The following is a 19,134-nucleotide window of genomic DNA, read 5'->3' on the forward strand; positions in this document are numbered from 1 at the left end:
TTGAAGCGTGATTCGTCCGTTTTTATTTTATGTTTGAAATATTCATTTATCGGCCATTATAACTGCCGATACCGATATTTTAGAAAATGCCTAATATCGGCCGATATATCGGTCTGGCTCTACCATATAGTGACTTCAATGGGGTCCAACTGGTCCAAATGAGTTTCAGTGCAGCTTCAAAGTCTCGACACGATCCAGCCGAGGAATAAGAGTCTGATCTAGACAAACCAGCGGACATTTTATATAAAAAACAACTTTTTAAAACTACTTTTTACGGCAAAATGCAATTTGCACCTTCAACCCGTTGGACCCCATTGAAGTCACTACATGGAGAAAAATCCTCAAAAACCTTCATTTCTTTTCCACTGAAGAAAGAAAGACATGAATATCTGGGATGATGGTGGGGGGAGAGTAAATTATCAGCAAATTTTCATTCGGAAGTGAACTAATCCTTTAAGCCGCTGCTAGAAACGCATAGCAACACCTTACTGACCACATTAGCAACCGTATAGCGTCTCTTCAAATCTAGTGCCCTTTAGTATTCTGTGGCCACTTTTCCTCATAATGCGCTGAGATTTCTATTTCTATTTCCACTCATTATCTTTTTCTGCATTTCCTTTTCTTGTTTTCGGCGGATATGAGTGCATCACATACACTCACACGCTCGCCTCCTCATTCCACACCGACCGGAGCTCCCCGCCAGCACACACGCTGTTGCCTTCACCGACACACGCACACGCATGAACAACAACACGCACACACACACACGAATCCCAGCAGATCATTTCATCATCTTATAGTCTACATTGGGTCATGTCGTCGACTCGTAACACACCTCTCACGAATCAGCCCTAAATTATCATGACACACACAAATGAATAACAAGATTTTTAATGTTTAAGTCTCTTATGGTCAACTAGGCTGTATTTCTTTGATTTCTGATGAAAATCACAGGAATAAATTACACTTTAAAATATATTATAAACGGGGGTCTCATTACGTTTTATAGCAATAAAAGCACCATTCGCCCAGTTTTCTTCAGAGCAGGAACTATTAGATACAACTGTGACATCATGCCGACCCTTTAAAATCAATGACATCCCGAGAACAACATTTTCCGAAAGATTTCCTGTGGGGGAGAAAAAAAAGTGCTTTTTTAAATGGTAGAACCGTATTTGGTGGAGAGCGCCTGCCTAGCCTGTGTATTGATCCATCCGGGCATTGACTTTATTTAGGAAAAACTGCAGACCGCCTTTAATTAGGAGGTGACAGAATATCGGAGCGCATCGCCGGCTCCCTGATAATTGAGTGTGACTAGGGCGTAGGGTGGATTCAGCTTTATCCCGAGCCGCTCGAATGAATGCGGCGCTGGACATCGCCGGAGGACACAAATAGATAAATGTAGCGTATACAGCCATTGTTCACTGGTCACACTGTAATAAGCCAGACGCCCATGGGAGAGTGGATCTATTCCTCTGCCACTACACATATATCACCAACTAGCACACACTACCACTTCCAAACACCACTGTGAGCTGCAGCGTTTAGACGCGCGATAGGCCAAAGCCATTTCAAACGTGATTACGCTAGCTAAGACGCCTCATTTGGGCCAGATCACAAGACAGTGTCCCACGCATAAGTGGCGGTAAATCTCACTGAATACCAGAAAATAGGTGGTAATTAAATCATTAAAACGTGACATTATAAGTGGTGGTTGATTGTGATTTCAGTTTTCTAACTTTAGTTAGTATGCTTAAACAGCAACATTACACAAAGTTACAGCGCTCAAAGTTCAAAGCAAAGGGAGAGATTCGCTTTTAAAGAACTACAACAAACTGGTCGAGACTACACGAGCTTCCTCACGGGTTACTGACATCACATAAACCCCGCCCCTGGGACACCATATATAGATTATGAAGACAATAATCAATAGGGCTGGGTATTGAGACAAATTTCACGATTCGATTCGATTTCGATTCACAAGCTTGCAATTCGATTCGATACGATATTGATTACTTTGGATATCAGTTACAATATATTTTTCTCAAGGGAATCAAATCTCTTAAATGTCTAGGCTTCATTAACCTAATATGAAGGTAATAATAAACTGTTTTGTAGCTATACAAACACTTAAATTACACTTTTATTTCTTTTTATAATAAGAAGATTATATGAACTATAAACATTTAAATGGTGGCTGTCACAAAAACTTGCCAGATTTATTCAAATATGCATTAAATATTGAAGAACATTAAGATTATAATGCATATGTAATATGGTGTATATATTTAGCAAAATGCTCCTCTCTAGAGTTTTTTTTCTAACTGACTAACGAGTTTATGTGGGTTTTCTGAGGTAAATATAACGATGACATTGATTACAAGCTGTTTAACTGACGTCTTTCCACGGTTGAAACGCAGATTGAGCGAATCAATGTGACATGATCCGGATTTGGATAAGTTGTACTCTATCTTTAACACACTTTCAGATGCTCATTCATGTTTATTTGGCGCTGTGACTGGTATTATTAAGCCGGAAGAGAGATCAGCGCTGCTGCTTCTCCAGAGCGATCTCACGCCACAGCGACAAAACGCTATTTATGTTTTTGAATTTCTAAAGAAAATGGACGTAATTTGAAAATTGAGACTTTGTTTCATATCAATAGTAACAAAGGACTTCGATTATTGCGATTTTTTGGATGCGCGCAGCCGCGATACAATGTCCCATACATTCAAATGAAACAGGATGACTAATCGATTCTTGAGATTTAAAATGAGAATCGATTAATATCGAGAAATCGATATTTATTACCCAGCCCTAATAATCGATGACACATCAGCTACATAAATTCATCAAGATGTCCTGTTGCTTCTACATGTCGTCATTTCTACTTGAGTCTCTGGTTTGAACGTAAAAGACTAAATGTTTTTGAAATTTTGGCTGACTTTCTTTTGTAGCTCCGCCCCCCGCACCGGGAGCAGCAGCTCATTTGCATTTAAAGGAACAGACACAAAACGGTGCGTTTTTGCTCACACTCAAAAAGTGACAATTTGAGGACATCAAAGACATTTCACATCTTGTGAAAGGGGCATTATACCACCCCTTTAAATACAAAACACTGAACTCCGTCTCAGCAGGTTCGATGTCGGAGCCCAACGCAGGCCTTCAGAAACCGAGCGTCTGGTTCAGACCTCTAAAACGCAGCACGTACCGCCGAGATTAAGCCCACGGTGAATCTATGGAGCGAGAGATTATTAATACACGGCTTCCACATACACGCCACCCTCCTCCACACGAGCCGCGAGTCTCTCCTCACCCCGTGAACTGCGGGAGCGCAGACACAAAGCCAGGAGTCTCTCTGATGTTGAGCTGCCGCATGCATCTCATCGAGAGCTGCCAAACACTCCTACTCCGGAGAGTGTGTGTGTGTGTGCGTGCGATGCATGTTTGGCACGGACAGGGAAATCGATACGCTCTTTTTCGGATGCCTGCGAACGCTCCGTGGACACGAATGCATGCTGATTTTATAGGGTTCATTGCTGATTTTTGCTCGTCTTGTGTTTAAAACTCCTGTCAGGAGACATTGCAGTCATCATTAACGGGGGAAAACACGCTAAAAACACACACAGGAATCTGAAATACTGGAACTGACAGGCTTTTTTTATCAAATCCAGGACATTTATTATACATTAGAACAAACTATTAATTGAACACAAATAAAAATATTTTTTTAAAGCTATTTTGAAAAGGTAATCAACTGACTGATTATTTACCATATACACATGGTACATCCAAGGTAATTAGTATATTTATTGGTTTATTTATTAAAGAACAAAAAAATAAACGCTTAAAACAAAACAAAAAAAACATTCGACTGGTTTTCTTATCGTATACACAGTACTAATTCCAATGTTATAATTATACTTATTTATTTATTAAATATAAGGACAACCAATCATTCCCTGAGAATCGAACCCATGACCTTGGTGTTGCAAGCGCCAATGCTCTACTGTTTGAGCTACAGGGAAAAATAAATAAATATCCACGATAACCATGAAGCTAATGCACAACAATCACAACCAATCAAAAGCTGTTTAATGTGTTATGCATAGCAGGATTTTGGACCAATGAGATTCCAGAGTGGGCGGAGCTACACCGCAGAAAGCAACAGGAACAGAATCCGAGTGAACTGAAATATGAAACCTCCTGTCTACATGGATTGAGAACCTCTCACAAAAGCCACAAAACAACAGTCTGTGATCCGTTTTATTCGTATAAGTAATATTCTTATCAGATGTCTCAATTCTTTTGCACTTCATAAGATAAAATGTCCTCCATGATACGTCTGCCTATGAGCAACACAAATCCTCTCTCAAAACATCTAGTAATTGAATCATGGGGCCCGACACACACACACACACACACACAAACGTGTTTGCTTGACCTTCGGATCTCCGGCTGAATAAATTTAGTTTGATTTCTCAGATCTTTCTCCCGCTTTCATGCTTTTTAAGACTCAGATATCTGCAGAGATAAACAAAGAGAAAGATGGCCATCCATCACTTTCAAAGCCTGTCGCGCTAAACTCAAACAAGGCTGCCCTCTGCTACGAATTACAAGCACGTCTCTCTCCGACGACTATTTAGAAGAATATGAGCATACTGATTTACAATGTACAGGCCCTTTTAGCTTGTTAGCTACGCTTGAAGGCTGCAGACTCTATTCGAGAGTTTGTGCACATGTGTCATGCACACTTATTAAAAGGTAAAAAGGAAGATGAAAAGCCACGCAAAAAGGGCATTAGCAATGCCGATTAGCGACTTTCGTAAAGTGACACATTAACAAGTTAAAAGTAAACTTTCAAGCTAAAAAGTTTGTAAATAAAAATGATTTTATAATGAAAAAAATCCTGGTGCCCCTAAAGGGACATGGAGTTGGGAAAAAATACAAGATGGAAGGAAAGATTTAGGGGTGGGCGATATAGCCAAAAAATTATATCACGATATTTCAAGAATATTTGCGATAATGATATTTATCACGATATAGAAAAAATATATATGAAACAATGTTTTATTGGTGATTGCAGCTGGCTGGCAGCAGCATTAGTGCAAAAAAAAAAGTATAACTTAACTCCTTAGCATTTTATTTTAACAATAACTACAGTAAGACATTAAAAATATTAACAATAACTTCAGAAGCCTGCACAATATTGTCACCAAATAAAATTTACCTAAACTTTGAAGTACAAAAAATTTAAACAAACAGCGGCAATCCAAACAAACCTTCAAAATGTAACAGTTGCCTTGCATAGTTTTTGGATTAGCATCAAATGAGGTATACAATACCTAATTTATACAATAATTGTATAAAATCTGAACATTTAGGGAAAAAACATTTAGTGGGGAATAAATAAGAGACATTTGTAACACTAAATCTGGTAAAACTTTACACATTGCTCTTTGTATTGTACATTCATGAAAAAAAAGCAAGGTAACAAATCAAAAGGATTAATTATTATATAGCCTAGTCTACTATAAAATTGAGGCATGTTTAAAATGTATAGTACAGCTGTTTAATGAGGCAGCAACATATGATCGATAGGACAGAACAAAGGCTATTAATAATCTTTCATTGCGCAAAAGTATTATGATATGAAAGGCTCCAATATATCGCACAGCGCTTATGCGCATCCCGAGCGCTGAATGATGCGCTTGAAGCAACACGGAGTCACAGCGCGCACGCGCAGCGCGTCGAATACTCTGCACTGAACAGTTCAAAGCACAAAGGTAATAAATATTGATGCGTAGCGTCGTGTATAATATACAGCATCTAGCTATGCAATCGTTTATTGAGTCCTTTCTTTTAACAGTTTTACATTTCAGTTACTGTGCGCGTGATGAACAATAGTGCTCTGACTCTAGTGTTTTGCTCCAACAGACACCCGGCCGGTAGAAAGTAACATGATGATTTAGTTAACGTTACAGCAATAAAGTCCAGCAAGATAAAGTTGTGTTATGCGAAACCATAGACCTTTTATTTACAAATATAATAATAGTAACATTGAATCATCTTAGAAAGAGTTTAATCATGTTGACTGTTGTACCCGAACTGCGGAAACTCTGAAGGAAGATTAGGCGAATGCAAAATGTACGCTAGTAGGGAAGTGGTGAAACGAGTTTTCATGCATATTTGACAAAAAAAAAATGGTGTTGTTGGAGATCTGACCTCTTGTACTCATCTTGTACTCTTGTACTCACTTCCATACTATTGAAGTAGTGCCCTTTTTAGGAACTAAATCTTGATCTGATTCGGAGGCTGACATGCTGCTGTGTTGTTGTGCATGCGCTAAGTAACGTAAATACGCCATACGTCATCATATCATCAATATCGCGATATGACAATTTTTTATCATGTAAAATTTTATACCGGTATTATCGTGGACGGTATGATATGGCACAGCCCTAGAAAGATTTACGCATTTCAATGTTTTGCGAAGGAACGCAAACGTTTTTACGATGGCGCACACAGTTTCGCAAGCAAACTCAAAACTTTTGTGAGAGAACGCAAAAGCATTGAAATGTTTATTTTTTCTAATGTGCATCATTAATTCAACATGAACTATTTGTGAAATTTACAAGCGATTTTCAAGTTTTTTTTAAGAAACTCAATTTTGTTGTCTTTAAGTACGGACACTTAACTTAAATGCTAACGTCTTCAAGAATGGAAATGTTTTTCCTTTGCGTTTTTCAAGTACAGACGGCAACGTTGTCAAAACGATCCGAGAAAAATTTACATAAACGTAGCCAGGCCACTAGATGGCGATGTCACTTTGTAAAGTAACTACAAGCCTATCGAGTGAACACATAATACATGAACAAATTCATGTTTTTGTAAAAATAATTTGCAAAAGTTAGCATTTCCAGGCCCCCAAAACACAGATGTTGTGTAAATGGACAGCTAAAGATTTTAGTCGTGTAAACAATTTTCCTAATACACCCAAAGCGAGAGACGTGTCCGTGTTCTAATACCGCATTCATGTTTTATCCAACGCGACTGTAATCCGCCCGCGCAGGCTACACCCTTCTGTTTGTCGACATAATCGCCTCCCCAATCACACGCTGAATAGGCAGGCGGAAGATAACGTGCAATTCATCTCCTCATTCATTCACGCCGTCTGTGATTCAACCCTTTCCCCTTCTGCTCCATCCCGTCCCCAACGGCAGATAAAACGTCCATGTAAGAGCCGCAGTCAATGCCGAAACAAGGTCAGAATACGGGGGATGTAATGGAGCTAATAAAAGGAGATCGCAAGGCGATATTAGTCTCGGTAATCTCTGTGGCGGGATTTCATTCCCTGCAAATCCCCACTTACGTGACAAAACACCGAGTATGGCTTCATGCCTCATTTATGAGCGAAATGGGAGAATACGAAAACTTCAAAACGCAATGGAGGCCTCTAGGAAAACAAACAAATAAGATGACCGCCTCCATCCTGGCACAAAGTAATCTGGACTCGCAATATTGGCAGGTTGTTGTTCTCTCTCTCCCCCCCACCCCCACCAACACCCCCACCCCCCGGCCGGCCGGAGGCAGTATTACTTTTAAAATGGATTACTTGTGCATACAGTACAATAAACACAAGTTGATCCAACTTTCTTATTATTTGCTCAATGGCAGGGGCTAAAAGCCTGAAAAGTAGCACAAAAAACATGTTGTCGGACGGTGCCAGAGGTGATGCATCATATCCGAATACACACCAATTCTTCAGGTGGCATCTCAATGCAGCAATTACATCAGAGATAATGATGTTATCAGCCCGAGGACTGGCGGCGTCCTGGAGGCCTTGTATTTACACGTCAAAATGTCATATCGCATGAGGGCAGGGTTGGGGGATGTTCTGCACATAGCAAATCATCTTTCCCTCTCGCTTGAAGAGACCGAGAGAGTGAACTCCTTCGCACTCGCTTTAGCTCTTTTACGCCCCGCTGACGCAGAATCCATAGCATCCCTGACTCAATCGTGTAAAACGCGTCCTCGTTCACTCGAAGCAATAATTGCAGAGTGCCACAATCGAAATGCCATGCAGGATTGAGCAATGTTTTTCTACCTTTAACTCTTTGTGCTTGCACACAAAACCTGAAACCACGTTTAGAAAGACTTTAGAGGGAATATGTGCTCAACTGTAAGTACAATAATGTCACAAAACCTAAACAAAGAAGCCTTTGCTTATGCAAAATATGATTTGTTTGGGTGAAATGCTCTTTTTTCGTGAGACGCATCCATTAGAAGTGTTTGGATGCGATTGGAAAAACTGTACTTGAGTGAGATCACTCGCGCTAATTCAGCACTGGCTTGAACAAAAAGAGATGTAATTTTTATTGAAAAACAGATCTGCGTTTCAGGAACGTAATGAGTTTCCAACCGAGCTTAATCACATGTTGACATTTGTGCTAGTTAGAGGCTATAGCGCTCCCTGTTTCTCTGCTGTCAAACCGTTTTGTCATTCCTAATTAAGGGAGCATGGCTTGCATTGACAGGCAGGTATTTACTTGTGTTTAACCCCATCTACACTTGACTGACTGTTTCATAACTACAAGGCCCCTCTGTCCACACAAATGTGGCTCCGGCTCCCTGAGGCCCATGTTTTCATGCTTGCATTACAAACAATTACACACATCCATCAGCCCTCAACATTCCCACCCCCACCAGCGCATCTCATCCTTCCCTCCTCCTCCACCGTCAGCTGGGAATCTACCCCCGATCCCAACAGATGTCCCCTGATTTGGGTGAAATGGCAACAAAAGACTGGGCTCTGAAAGCCATGGCTTTCCCATCTTGCCCCGAGCTTTCTGCTCCCATACAAAGGCCAGCGGATTAGCAGCTTTTAGCACATGAAAAAGCCCCTCATCCTGAAAACTGTCCCCTTAACTGGGCTCTGAGGTTTCTATAGGGTCACTATAAACCCCTTCAACTCTGCTTGGTCCCAAACAAATCCTGCCGAACCAACGCCCCAGCAAATTCAATCACCCCAAGCCTCAACAAGCAAGGCCCCGGCTAACAATTTTATACTAGCACACATAGCACACTAGAAGCATTTAATTTGGCAAATGGGATATTCAAGAGGACTCAACTTTGGATTCCCCTTAATGACTTTGTTGTTCACTTGAAGTCGCCCTACAGAAAGGGCACACGCACTCCAAGTCTATCAAATAAGGATCCAACCCTTCAATCTGGCTCGCTGGGGTCTGTAAACTATCGAGCCAAAGTGGAGAATAAGCAGACCTATTACAGATGGCATCTTGACCTCCAGCCATGGAGAACAGGGTGGGGACCGTCTCCACAACCCTCGTAGGGGTCATGGTGGGGCGTGTTTATGACCAATCTGCATTGTCTAAACTCCCTAGGGATGGGCGGGACGCCCATCAACCTGGAGTGCCAGCTGGTCGTCAGACTTGAAGAGCAGAAAGCAGAAATATCGTCCGGGTGGGGATTGGGGGTAAACAACAAGTGCCCTCAATGAATCAGCTAAACATATCGAGGCCGGCGGGAGGGGTAGAGGTTGGGTGGCGGGTGTGTAATGCCCTCCTACCGTAATGAACGCACTATCACAGCAGCATCAGAGCAAGCAGAGCATATCATTGGTTTGAAATCCAGTCTTGCGGTGAGGGGTTTAAGCTTAGGCCTTGCTAGAAGGTAGTAGCTCTCGGCTTTATCAGCACCACCGCAGTATCCAGAGTCCGGACGATCAGTCCTGCGGCGTCACCAAGGCAACTGGCCAACCGTGAGATGAAATTAAACTTTGGGGCGAGATGGATCAATCCGTCAGCAGGGGTGGGTTGCTCGGCGTCTTATCTTGGATTTGCCGCTAACCCGTTGGACTGAATGGGCAACACAGGCCAGAGAGTTAATATAATTTACCAGTAGAGGCTATTCCTCATCTTCAACAAGGCCTGTCACGGACAACGTTGCGATTTTCTCTGGGAACAAGTGTTGGATAATTCCATCAGACTGACCGCTTGTCCCTCAGGCCGTGGGGGAGAGCTGCAAAACCGTGGCGAAACGAGGAGGCCAAGGCCCGGCCGTGCGTGTGGATGCAAGCTACGGACGCATTAAGACCAGAAGAGCTCATTTCAAAGACACGGCCCTTGTTCTTTTATAAGCACCAGACAAATTGCACCCACCGTGAGCTGAAGAGCACCGATTTAGCACTCGGGACAAATTAAGAGGAATAAACACAATTAGCTGGCAGAGCTTAGGCGAACAGCTCTCCTCCCCTCCCTTTTCTGCTGATAATGTGAGGAGTTGCAGCGCAGCTGCCATTACCGCCACCACTGCATCTGCCATTCAAAACCCAAGCTGATAATTGCACTGCTCTCGCTGTTACACAAACTCGCCTAATTTTATCTTCCACTGCGATCACATTGGCACACAAGGGCTACAATAACCACAGCGAGAGTGAGCTTTTTGTATAATTGTTGTTTTGATATTTCTACCACTCCATTAGCATTTCCTACACCATGGCGCCAATGAACACAAGGCTGTGCGCAACACTATTCTATCAAACGACACTTTATTTACCTTACCTTAAGAAGTGATATAGGACACCTTACAAGGTCTCTAATGCTAAATGAAAGAGGGGTTCTGTTCATTTAAAGCGCGAGACACATTTTATATTTAGCATCATTAGCTACTCTAGCTCACATAAACAAGAGGCTATATCTGTAACGCTCGCGAGTGCAAGAGCGCTGCCCTTCTCTTTTCTCTAAAGTCTGGAGAATATTTATTTTGGCATAGCGTGTCCAGAATCTCTCTGAGGCATTGTCCTTTGATCCCTATTTAAAATGGGGGAGAAGGTTTCCGCGATAAGCGTGGAAAACACACACCCACCAGAAACAGACGCCACACCACAAGGAGTAACTTTGCAGAAATGAATTTCAAAACCTTGGGGAAGACACCGTACAAAAGACATTTCACCAGAACTCATATCCGCAGCTCAATTCAATTAACTTTTCGTCCAAAGGTGACACAGAGCGCACACGGGAAATCAAAGTTAGTGCGCCAAACGAAGTTTTTACCTCCTCTGGAAAATTTCTGACACCACACGTGTTTATTGATGTCTTGTGCGCTATTGTTTAGCCACGAAAGAAAAACGAGCCGAACTATAGACCGCAGTCACGGCTAACGGCTTCTGTTTGGCTGCGTTCCTACGCATTTGTCTTAACATCTCTCAAGATCTGACGGTGATCAGCGGTGATGAATTGTCCAATTATAGTGACATTTAGAATCTACAACATCCTTGCGAGTTTGCAAGTTGCAGCAAAGAACAAAGCCAGATTTTGACTGTGAAAAACCAACACGTTTTTAATAATAAGCTGGTACGCGTTTCATGAAAGGATCGATGATGGTCGAGTTCCTAGAGTAGATCTTTGCCATCAAAGTTACAGGATGAGACATCAACAAAGTCTGCATCGAAGTTTCTCTCAGATCAAAGCAAAATGTTAAGCCAAAGTTTTCTCAAAAAGCAAAACCACTTCTGATACGGGACCCCTGATGTCATATTACAGTGATTAATGAGGCCTGTATTATCATTGACTAAATGAATCAAGCAAATACCTGCACTATGCTTTCAATCCGTCTCGCTAAAACCTTTACTGTGTGAATGCATGTGCTGCTTCAAATAAAAGTAAACATTCAACCGCTAGACTGTAGGCCATGGCACAACTGGGCCAAAAATCCTCAGTTTAATGGTTTTGCGAGAACAACTCTTGATGAATAGAGTGCAATAATGTTGTATGCAATAATTACTTCCAATTCAAAACCAAAATGCACAATGTCCCCAAAAAAATGTGTACTCCACATTTCCACATTAGACCTCCAGAAATGTACTATCCAATATTCCCCATTACCTGAGACTGACTTTAATGTCTTGATGTTCAAAATCTTATTTACAGTAATTAAGAAAAATAAAATGCATTCCTCTAACCTAATCAAAAGATTTTTTTTTTTCTCATTCCACAGATAGCTTTTAAAGCATTAACTCACTTCATCACAAAGCATTCCCCAGAATAGTACGGGGTCAAATAGACATTTCAACGTAATTTAAAAAATGGCAATAAAACAAATCTATACTGCCATTGTGAACAGCCACGGACCGGTGTGCATTTCATTGCATGCATTTTTCATTTTAGTTTTATATTTGTGGTCTCAGAGACTCCAACATATCAATATGCTCCTCGAAGAGGAAAAGTCATGAAGTTCTGAAGCTATTGAAAGAGTACAGGGGGTCTCAAAGACCCCACACAGAACACGAAGGATATAAAACAACCTAATAATGCATCTGAAAACTCAAAAACCTGCACATAATGCATAAAAACAAGACATTCCGATGTACACAAAGTGATAGGAAACAATAAAATCATAAAAAGTATACATGAACGATTTTAAGGATTAAAATGACCATAGAAAATGATGTTTACTTACAATAGTTCCAAGCACGTCCACGTAAGTTTAGTTCGGATCGATGCAGATGCGGTACGACCATATAAATCCTCTTAAAAGCGTCCATGTAAAACAGAGATGGGGTCCGAATAACTCCTTGGATAGGCGAAGTTTTCAACGGGAGAAAACAATTATCCGTGCCATGTCGACGGCGTCCGTGCGTAAACTCTCCAAGAGCGCACGAAACTACACGCGTTTAAAAAAAAAAGAGCTTTAAATGTCGGTCGATTGTCGGTCCACCGCGTCCCAGAGCTGGATCAGATTCTTTTCTTCTTTTCCAGGTCCGGGACTTCGACTGGGGGTAGGGGCAGTTTGGTAGGGGTTTCTTTTGCCCCCCTTTTCTCCCGCTCGCTCACCCTCCCCAAAACAGCGGAGCAGGAGGGGGAGGCCTCTGCGCGTTCACGACACGCTGCATGAGCGCGCACAGATGAACTATCCGTCATTTGAAACCTTCGCTAAAACCATCCCACCTCCAAAAATAAGAAGTCGCGAGGGAATAAACTGACCCTAATCAGATTCATCTTCTTTCTAAGTGGCAATTTGTACTTATTTACCTTTTTCAGAGTTCTGAGTTGTTTCACCCCAACATTTGGATCAAATATGGACAAAAACAGCCATGGGTTACATCTTTTGATTACATTTTTAACCCAACGTTTGGGTTTGTCTATATTTGACCCAAATTTGGGCTAAAACAACCGACCAAGGATGCTGTTTACATTACTATAAATAGCTACACTGATCTAATCAATAAAATTGTGGCAACAGATTACAAGCAATATTATTAAATTGAACAAATTAGAATTGAGTAATAGTTAATCAAATTAATATTCTAATTAATTCTTATTTGTACAATTTAATTAATAATATTGCTTGTAATATGCTGCCACAATCTTATTGATTAGATAAAGCATATTATATATTTTTTTCCATATATATATAGCATATATCCTATCCTAAACACGGTTAGAAACTATAATAACGGTCACAGTTTGCCATTGAAAGAAATCAAGAAATCAGACCAACCCTAAATGAGTGAGCCAGTAAATTACATTAGTAAAAACTAAAGGTTATCAAATAAAGTAACTAAAAAAAGAGACATATAGCGTTAAAACACCGCAAGTTAAAGGCCTGCGCCTAAACAATGAACAATAACTCATCCTTTACAGAGAAACCCTGGAGTATTGTTTACACGCATTTTTCTCTTTATTTAAGGGCCACGGTGATCCGTGCCATCATAAAGGGCCGAGACCCAATCAGCAGGAACGCCGTGTAAAGCGTCGCTGTGATTTTTATGTTGATTTCCCTCATGTTTCTTACTCACACTTGCCTAGTTTAATCAGGCTTATAAATTGAGCGCGTCCCACAATCTCCTGGCGGCAATCTCTGGGGGAAATGATAAAGATCACTTACCACTCGAGTCGACCTATAGCCGATCCATAAGACAATAATGAGCATTGTGTGATGGAAACGTTTTCTTCTTTCCCATTTTTCCCATTTTAGTGTGTTGGTTTGGAACGTTTATATTGTAAAGAGCAGCCAATTCATATTTGTATATTGTTATTGTATGGCTTATACTGAGATGCATAATTAGGTCAAAACTGCACAATCAGAGAAGGAATTGCTAAATATAGCTTCATTATATTTTATTTTTGAAAACATAAACACTGAATTCAGCACACAAAGCTTAATCGAATTTAGCATTTTGAAGCTAATAGACAAGTCACAAAAGCACTATTTAGTGTCACTATCATTTTTAATATCTTCCATGAGTAGCTCCAGGGCACAGTGTATTTAATGGCTGTTTTTCTGAGGCTTGGGAATGCTGAACGTGCCTTTCTGAGGTGCTTTCAAAACTTTGGGCGTGTTTGAGAGTGGAGTGGAGGCCTTCGCTCGCCAAGTTTTGGGGGAAAACACATCAATTGTAGGGGGCCTCGTACAGAGCCTTGTGGGACCTCCTTTCAACGCGAAATACAGAAACACAGTCTCTCCATCGCTAGAAAATGCACCATCTTTTATCTTTAGATCCACTGTGTGAACATGCTTCTGTGTGTGTGTGTGTGTGTGTCTCCTGAAAGTGAACTGATCCATAGCAGGAAGGAAAGCAGACTGACAGCTATTAGAGTCTTATCTGCTGTCTGATAGGAATCTACAAAGACCCACTGCAGAGATTATGAATTCATTACAGACAGTCCGCACACACACAAAGGGGTCTATATATTCACAGTGAACGGAGAGGTCATTGCGATCGGCATCATAAATATTAAAGTGACCGTCTTGTTGCTTTTTACGGAGGCGTATTGCATTCGCTTGAAGAAAAAAAATCTACTCTGTTTTTCTGAATTAACGAGTTCATTTTTCATGAGAAAAAATTTTTTGCTCTGTTTTTCTGAATTAATGAGTTAATTTTTCATGAGAAAAAAAGTTTTTGCTCGGATTTTCTGAATTAATGAGTTAATTTTTAATGGAATTTTTTTTTTTGCTCTGTTTTTCTGAATGAGTTAGTTCAGAAAAACGGCAAAAATAAATTTTCTCAAGAAAAATTAACTCATTAATTCAGAAAATCAGAGCAAAAACTTTTTTCTCATGAAAAATTAACTCATTAATTCAGAAAAACAGAGCAAATTTTTTTTTTTAAGAAAAACTAACTCATTAATTCAGAAAAACAGAGCAAAAACTTTTTTTCTCAAGAAAAACTAACACATTAATTCAGAAAAACAGAGCAAATTTTTTGTCTCATGAAAAATTAACTCGTTAATTCAGAAAAACAGAGCGAAAAAAATTCTCTCATGAAAAATTAACTCATTAATTCAGAAAAACCGAGCAAAATTTTTTTTTCTCATGAAAAATTAACTCATTAATTCAGAAAAACAGAGCAAAATTTTTTTTTTTTTAAGAAAAACTAACTCATTAATTCAGAAAAACAGAGCAAAAACTTTTTTTCTCATGAAAAATTAACTCATTAATTCAGAAAAACAGAGCAAAAAAAAATTCTCTCATGAAAAATTAACTCATTAATTCAGAAAAAGAGCAAATTTTTTTTCTCATGAAAAATTAACTCGTTAATTCAGAAAAACAGAGTAGATTTTTTTTTCTTCAAGTGAATGCAATACGCCTCCGTAGCTTTTGAATGAAGAAGAATGTGACTATTTTTCAAAAGATGCAAAGGTGAGGTCATTGTTCCCTCACAGGGAGAGCAAGTTCAAAAGCTCAAATAACTAGAGCTGTCCTGTGCTTTCTGCAGCTAACAGTCAGTGGAACAGGGGGCGTGTCCACAGAAATGAAACCCGACACTCGTGGATGCCACAGGCTGCCTGCGGTCCGTTGCTCTGCAGGATAACGGCGCAAAGACTCTTAAAAGGCAAAAGCATTTTTCAAAACTAAAAGCTAAAAGCAAACAACATTCATATTGTGAGGAGCAGAACCGTTGAGGCAGTGGGTTTCAGACGAGACTGAAAGAAAATGGATTTGGAAATAGTTTACCCAAAAATGTACTCACTCTCACATCATTTCAAAGCCTATCTTCTATCTTCCAAGAAACACAAAGATTTTCTATCTTCCAAGGAACACAAAAGGAATTTATAGCAGATTGTTTTTCCTCTTTTTTGCACCGACTGTATTCATCTTCTGAAATTAAATATAAAGTATTAAATTAGTCTACATCGCATGCACTAGATTCATACTAGAGCTTAGGGACAGAGCAAAATCATTTATAATTGAATGTAAAAGTATGAAATATAACATGTAATTATTAAAATCTTTCAGCTCTCAAATTTCCGAGTGTAATCAAATGTGCAAATGTGCACAAAATTATCAGATGATGTGACTTGAATATAAGTCATTTATGGACTACACTTTCTGGAATTTGACTGGTTGGTCGTGATCACTGTATGCATTATTATATCATTATTATTAATAATACAAACATGAAAATGTATTTAGTTAAAATAAGTAAAAAAAAAATAAGGCATGTTTAAAGGAGTAGTTCACTTTAAAAAAAAAAAACTTTTGCTGATAATTTACTCACCCCCGTGTCATCCGAGATGTCCATGTCTTTCTTTCTTCAGTCGAAAAGAAATTAAGGTTTTTGATGAAAACATTCCAGCATTTTTCTCTATATAATGGACTTCAATGGGGACCAAAAGGTTCAAGGTCCAAAATGAACGAATCTTTTCCCGAGTCAATTCGCTCATTTCGTTCGTTGAATGAACCAAATGACACGAAAAAAGATTCGTTCATTTTGAGTTTGAACGGGAGAGTCACGAACGCGCATCACAGAACAGAGCAAGACGAGCGATTGAGCTTATAAAACTTAAACTTTGTTATTTATTTATTAAATGGCCGATCGTTTCGCTTGATAAGACCCTTATTCATCGTCTGGAATCGTTTAAAGCCCTTTGAAGCTGCACTGAAACTGTCTTTTGGACCCCATTGAAGTCCATTATATGGAGAAAAATGCTGGAATGTTTTCATCAAAAACCTTAATTTCTTTTCGACTGAAGAAAGAAAGACGTGGACATCTTGGATGACATGGGGGCGAGTAAATTATCAGCAAAAGTGAACTACTCCTTTAACACAGTATTCACTAAAACAAAGGAGAAAAAAGATGGAGGCCGTTTCGCTCGCCTTGTTTTAGGGAGAAAACTCAACAATTGTAGGGGGCCTCGTACAGAGCCTTGGGGGACCTCCTTTTAAAACGTTACAGAAATGCAGTCTATCCATTGCATAGTCAAATATTGGTGCAATTGGTTATCAGATAATGTGACTATGAATATAGTGCACTACACTTATTTTGCACTTCTGGAATTTGAGTGGCTTTGATCACTGTGAGCAGCGTAAACATTCTGCTGAATATCTCGTTTTATGTTTTACAGAAGAAAGAAAGACATTTGGGTTTGGAACGACACGAGGGTGAGTAAATGATGAAAGGATTTCCATTTAATAATACACGCGAGGAGAGAAGTCAGGCTACCGAAGGACAGTAACGGAAAGAAAGGGGAGCTCAGGAGTGAGAGATATGTGTGTGTGTGTGTGTGTAGTGAGCTGTAAAGGATGGCAGGTTGCCTCGGCTCTGTGCCGTGGATGTGTTGGCCTTATTTGGAGTCAGAGACTCTCTGGTTGTTTACCCAGCAGGTCAGAGGGCCGATACACCGCAGCACTGCAGTGCAAACACTCCGCCTGCCACCGAGAGGAACTCATCAGCACATATCACACACACACACACTAGATCACAAGATTTATCTCATACAAACACTCAGGCTGGAAAGGCTAGGTGATATAGCTAATAATATCTCACCAAAGATTCAAAATACAAGCAGCAAACAAAGGAACCAAGAATGAGCGAGCTATAACGAGCTATTTGCCGTTCTTGTTAATAGTTGCGGTGTGGACTCGATACACTGTAAAAAATGATAGTGATTTTAACGGTAAAAGACTGAAAATGCTAATGTGAAAAACTGTTAATTGGTTAATAGAACCTTTCCTTACTATATACGGTAAATAACTGTGATAGAACTAATGGTAAATTTCATTGATAGTGATTTTAACGGTAAAAGACTAAAAATGCTACAGTGAAAAACTGGTTAATAGAACCTTTCCTTACTTTATACGGTAAATAACTGTGATAGATCTAATGGTAAATTTCATTGATAGTGATTTTAACGGTAAAAGACTAAAAATGCTAGAGTTAAAAACTGTTAATTGGTTAATAGAACATTTCCTTACTTTATACGGTAAATAACTGTGATAGATCTAATGGTAAATTTCATTGATAGTGATTTTAACGGTAAAAGACTGAAAATGCAAAAGTGAAAAACTGTTAATTGGTTAATAGAACCTATCCTTACTATATACGGTAAATAACTGTGATAGAACTAATGGTAAATTTCATTGATAGTGATTTTAACGGTAAAAGACTAAAAATGCTACAGTGAAAAACTGGTTAACCTTACTATATACGGTAAATAACTGTAATAGATCTAATTGTAAATTTCATGTAATTTTACTGTAAAATACCGTTAAATTTACAGTTTTTGAAAGTGAAAATGAACAACTCATTGTATAATTTACAGTGAAAAAGCGTAAATTGACATTCCCACAAAACCTTGTTACCGTAAAGTCTCGCTACTGTATTTTATACGGTAAATATCTGGCAACCACAGCTGCCGGTATTTTACCGTAAATTGAACAAATTTTTTTTTTACTGTGTATTCTTTCACATTCAGAACAATGTTTTTATCATTATATTTATCATTCTTGGTGTGAATGGGCCCTTACACAGCATTTACTAATACAAATAGAGGGGAAAAAAACACGTTTTGGGGGAAAACACATCAATTGTAGGGGGCCTCGTACAGAGCCTTGGGGGACCTCCTTTCAGCTCACTACAGAAATACAGTCTCTCCATCGCTAGAAAATGCATCAGCTTTTATCTTCAGATCCAATATGCTTCTGAATACACAGCCCCACATGTGTGTGTGTGTGTGTGTGTGTGTGTGTGTGTGTGTGTGTGTGTGTGTGTGTGTGTGTGTGTGTGTGTGTCTCCTGAAAGTGAACTGATCCATAGCAGGAAGGAAAGCAGACGGACAGCTATTAGAGTGCAACTGCACTGTCTGATCTACAGGAATCTACAAAGACCAT

At 39.6% G+C, this 19,134-nt stretch overlaps 1 protein-coding gene across 26 annotated transcripts in view; it reads right to left on the bottom strand.

Moving 5' to 3' along the window:
• ptprsa (protein tyrosine phosphatase receptor type Sa) overlaps positions 1-19,134 on the bottom strand; it is a 363,573-nt gene that overhangs the window by 170,431 nt on the left and 174,008 nt on the right. Inside the window, exon 1 of one of the 26 annotated variants that reach the window (XM_089133610.1) lies at positions 12,481-12,884. The exons of the other annotated variants lie outside the window; for them this stretch is intronic. The gene's annotated coding sequence lies outside the window, so the exon portion shown is untranslated. Of the gene's footprint in view, positions 1-12,480; positions 12,885-19,134 lie in introns of those variants that run through there. 26 annotated transcript variants of the gene reach the window in all.

This window comes from Pimephales promelas, chromosome 2 (genome assembly GCF_988280905.1).
Source record: "Pimephales promelas chromosome 2, fPimPro1.hap1.1, whole genome shotgun sequence".
In the NCBI taxonomy this organism is placed as follows: Eukaryota; Metazoa; Chordata; class Actinopteri; order Cypriniformes; family Leuciscidae; genus Pimephales; species Pimephales promelas.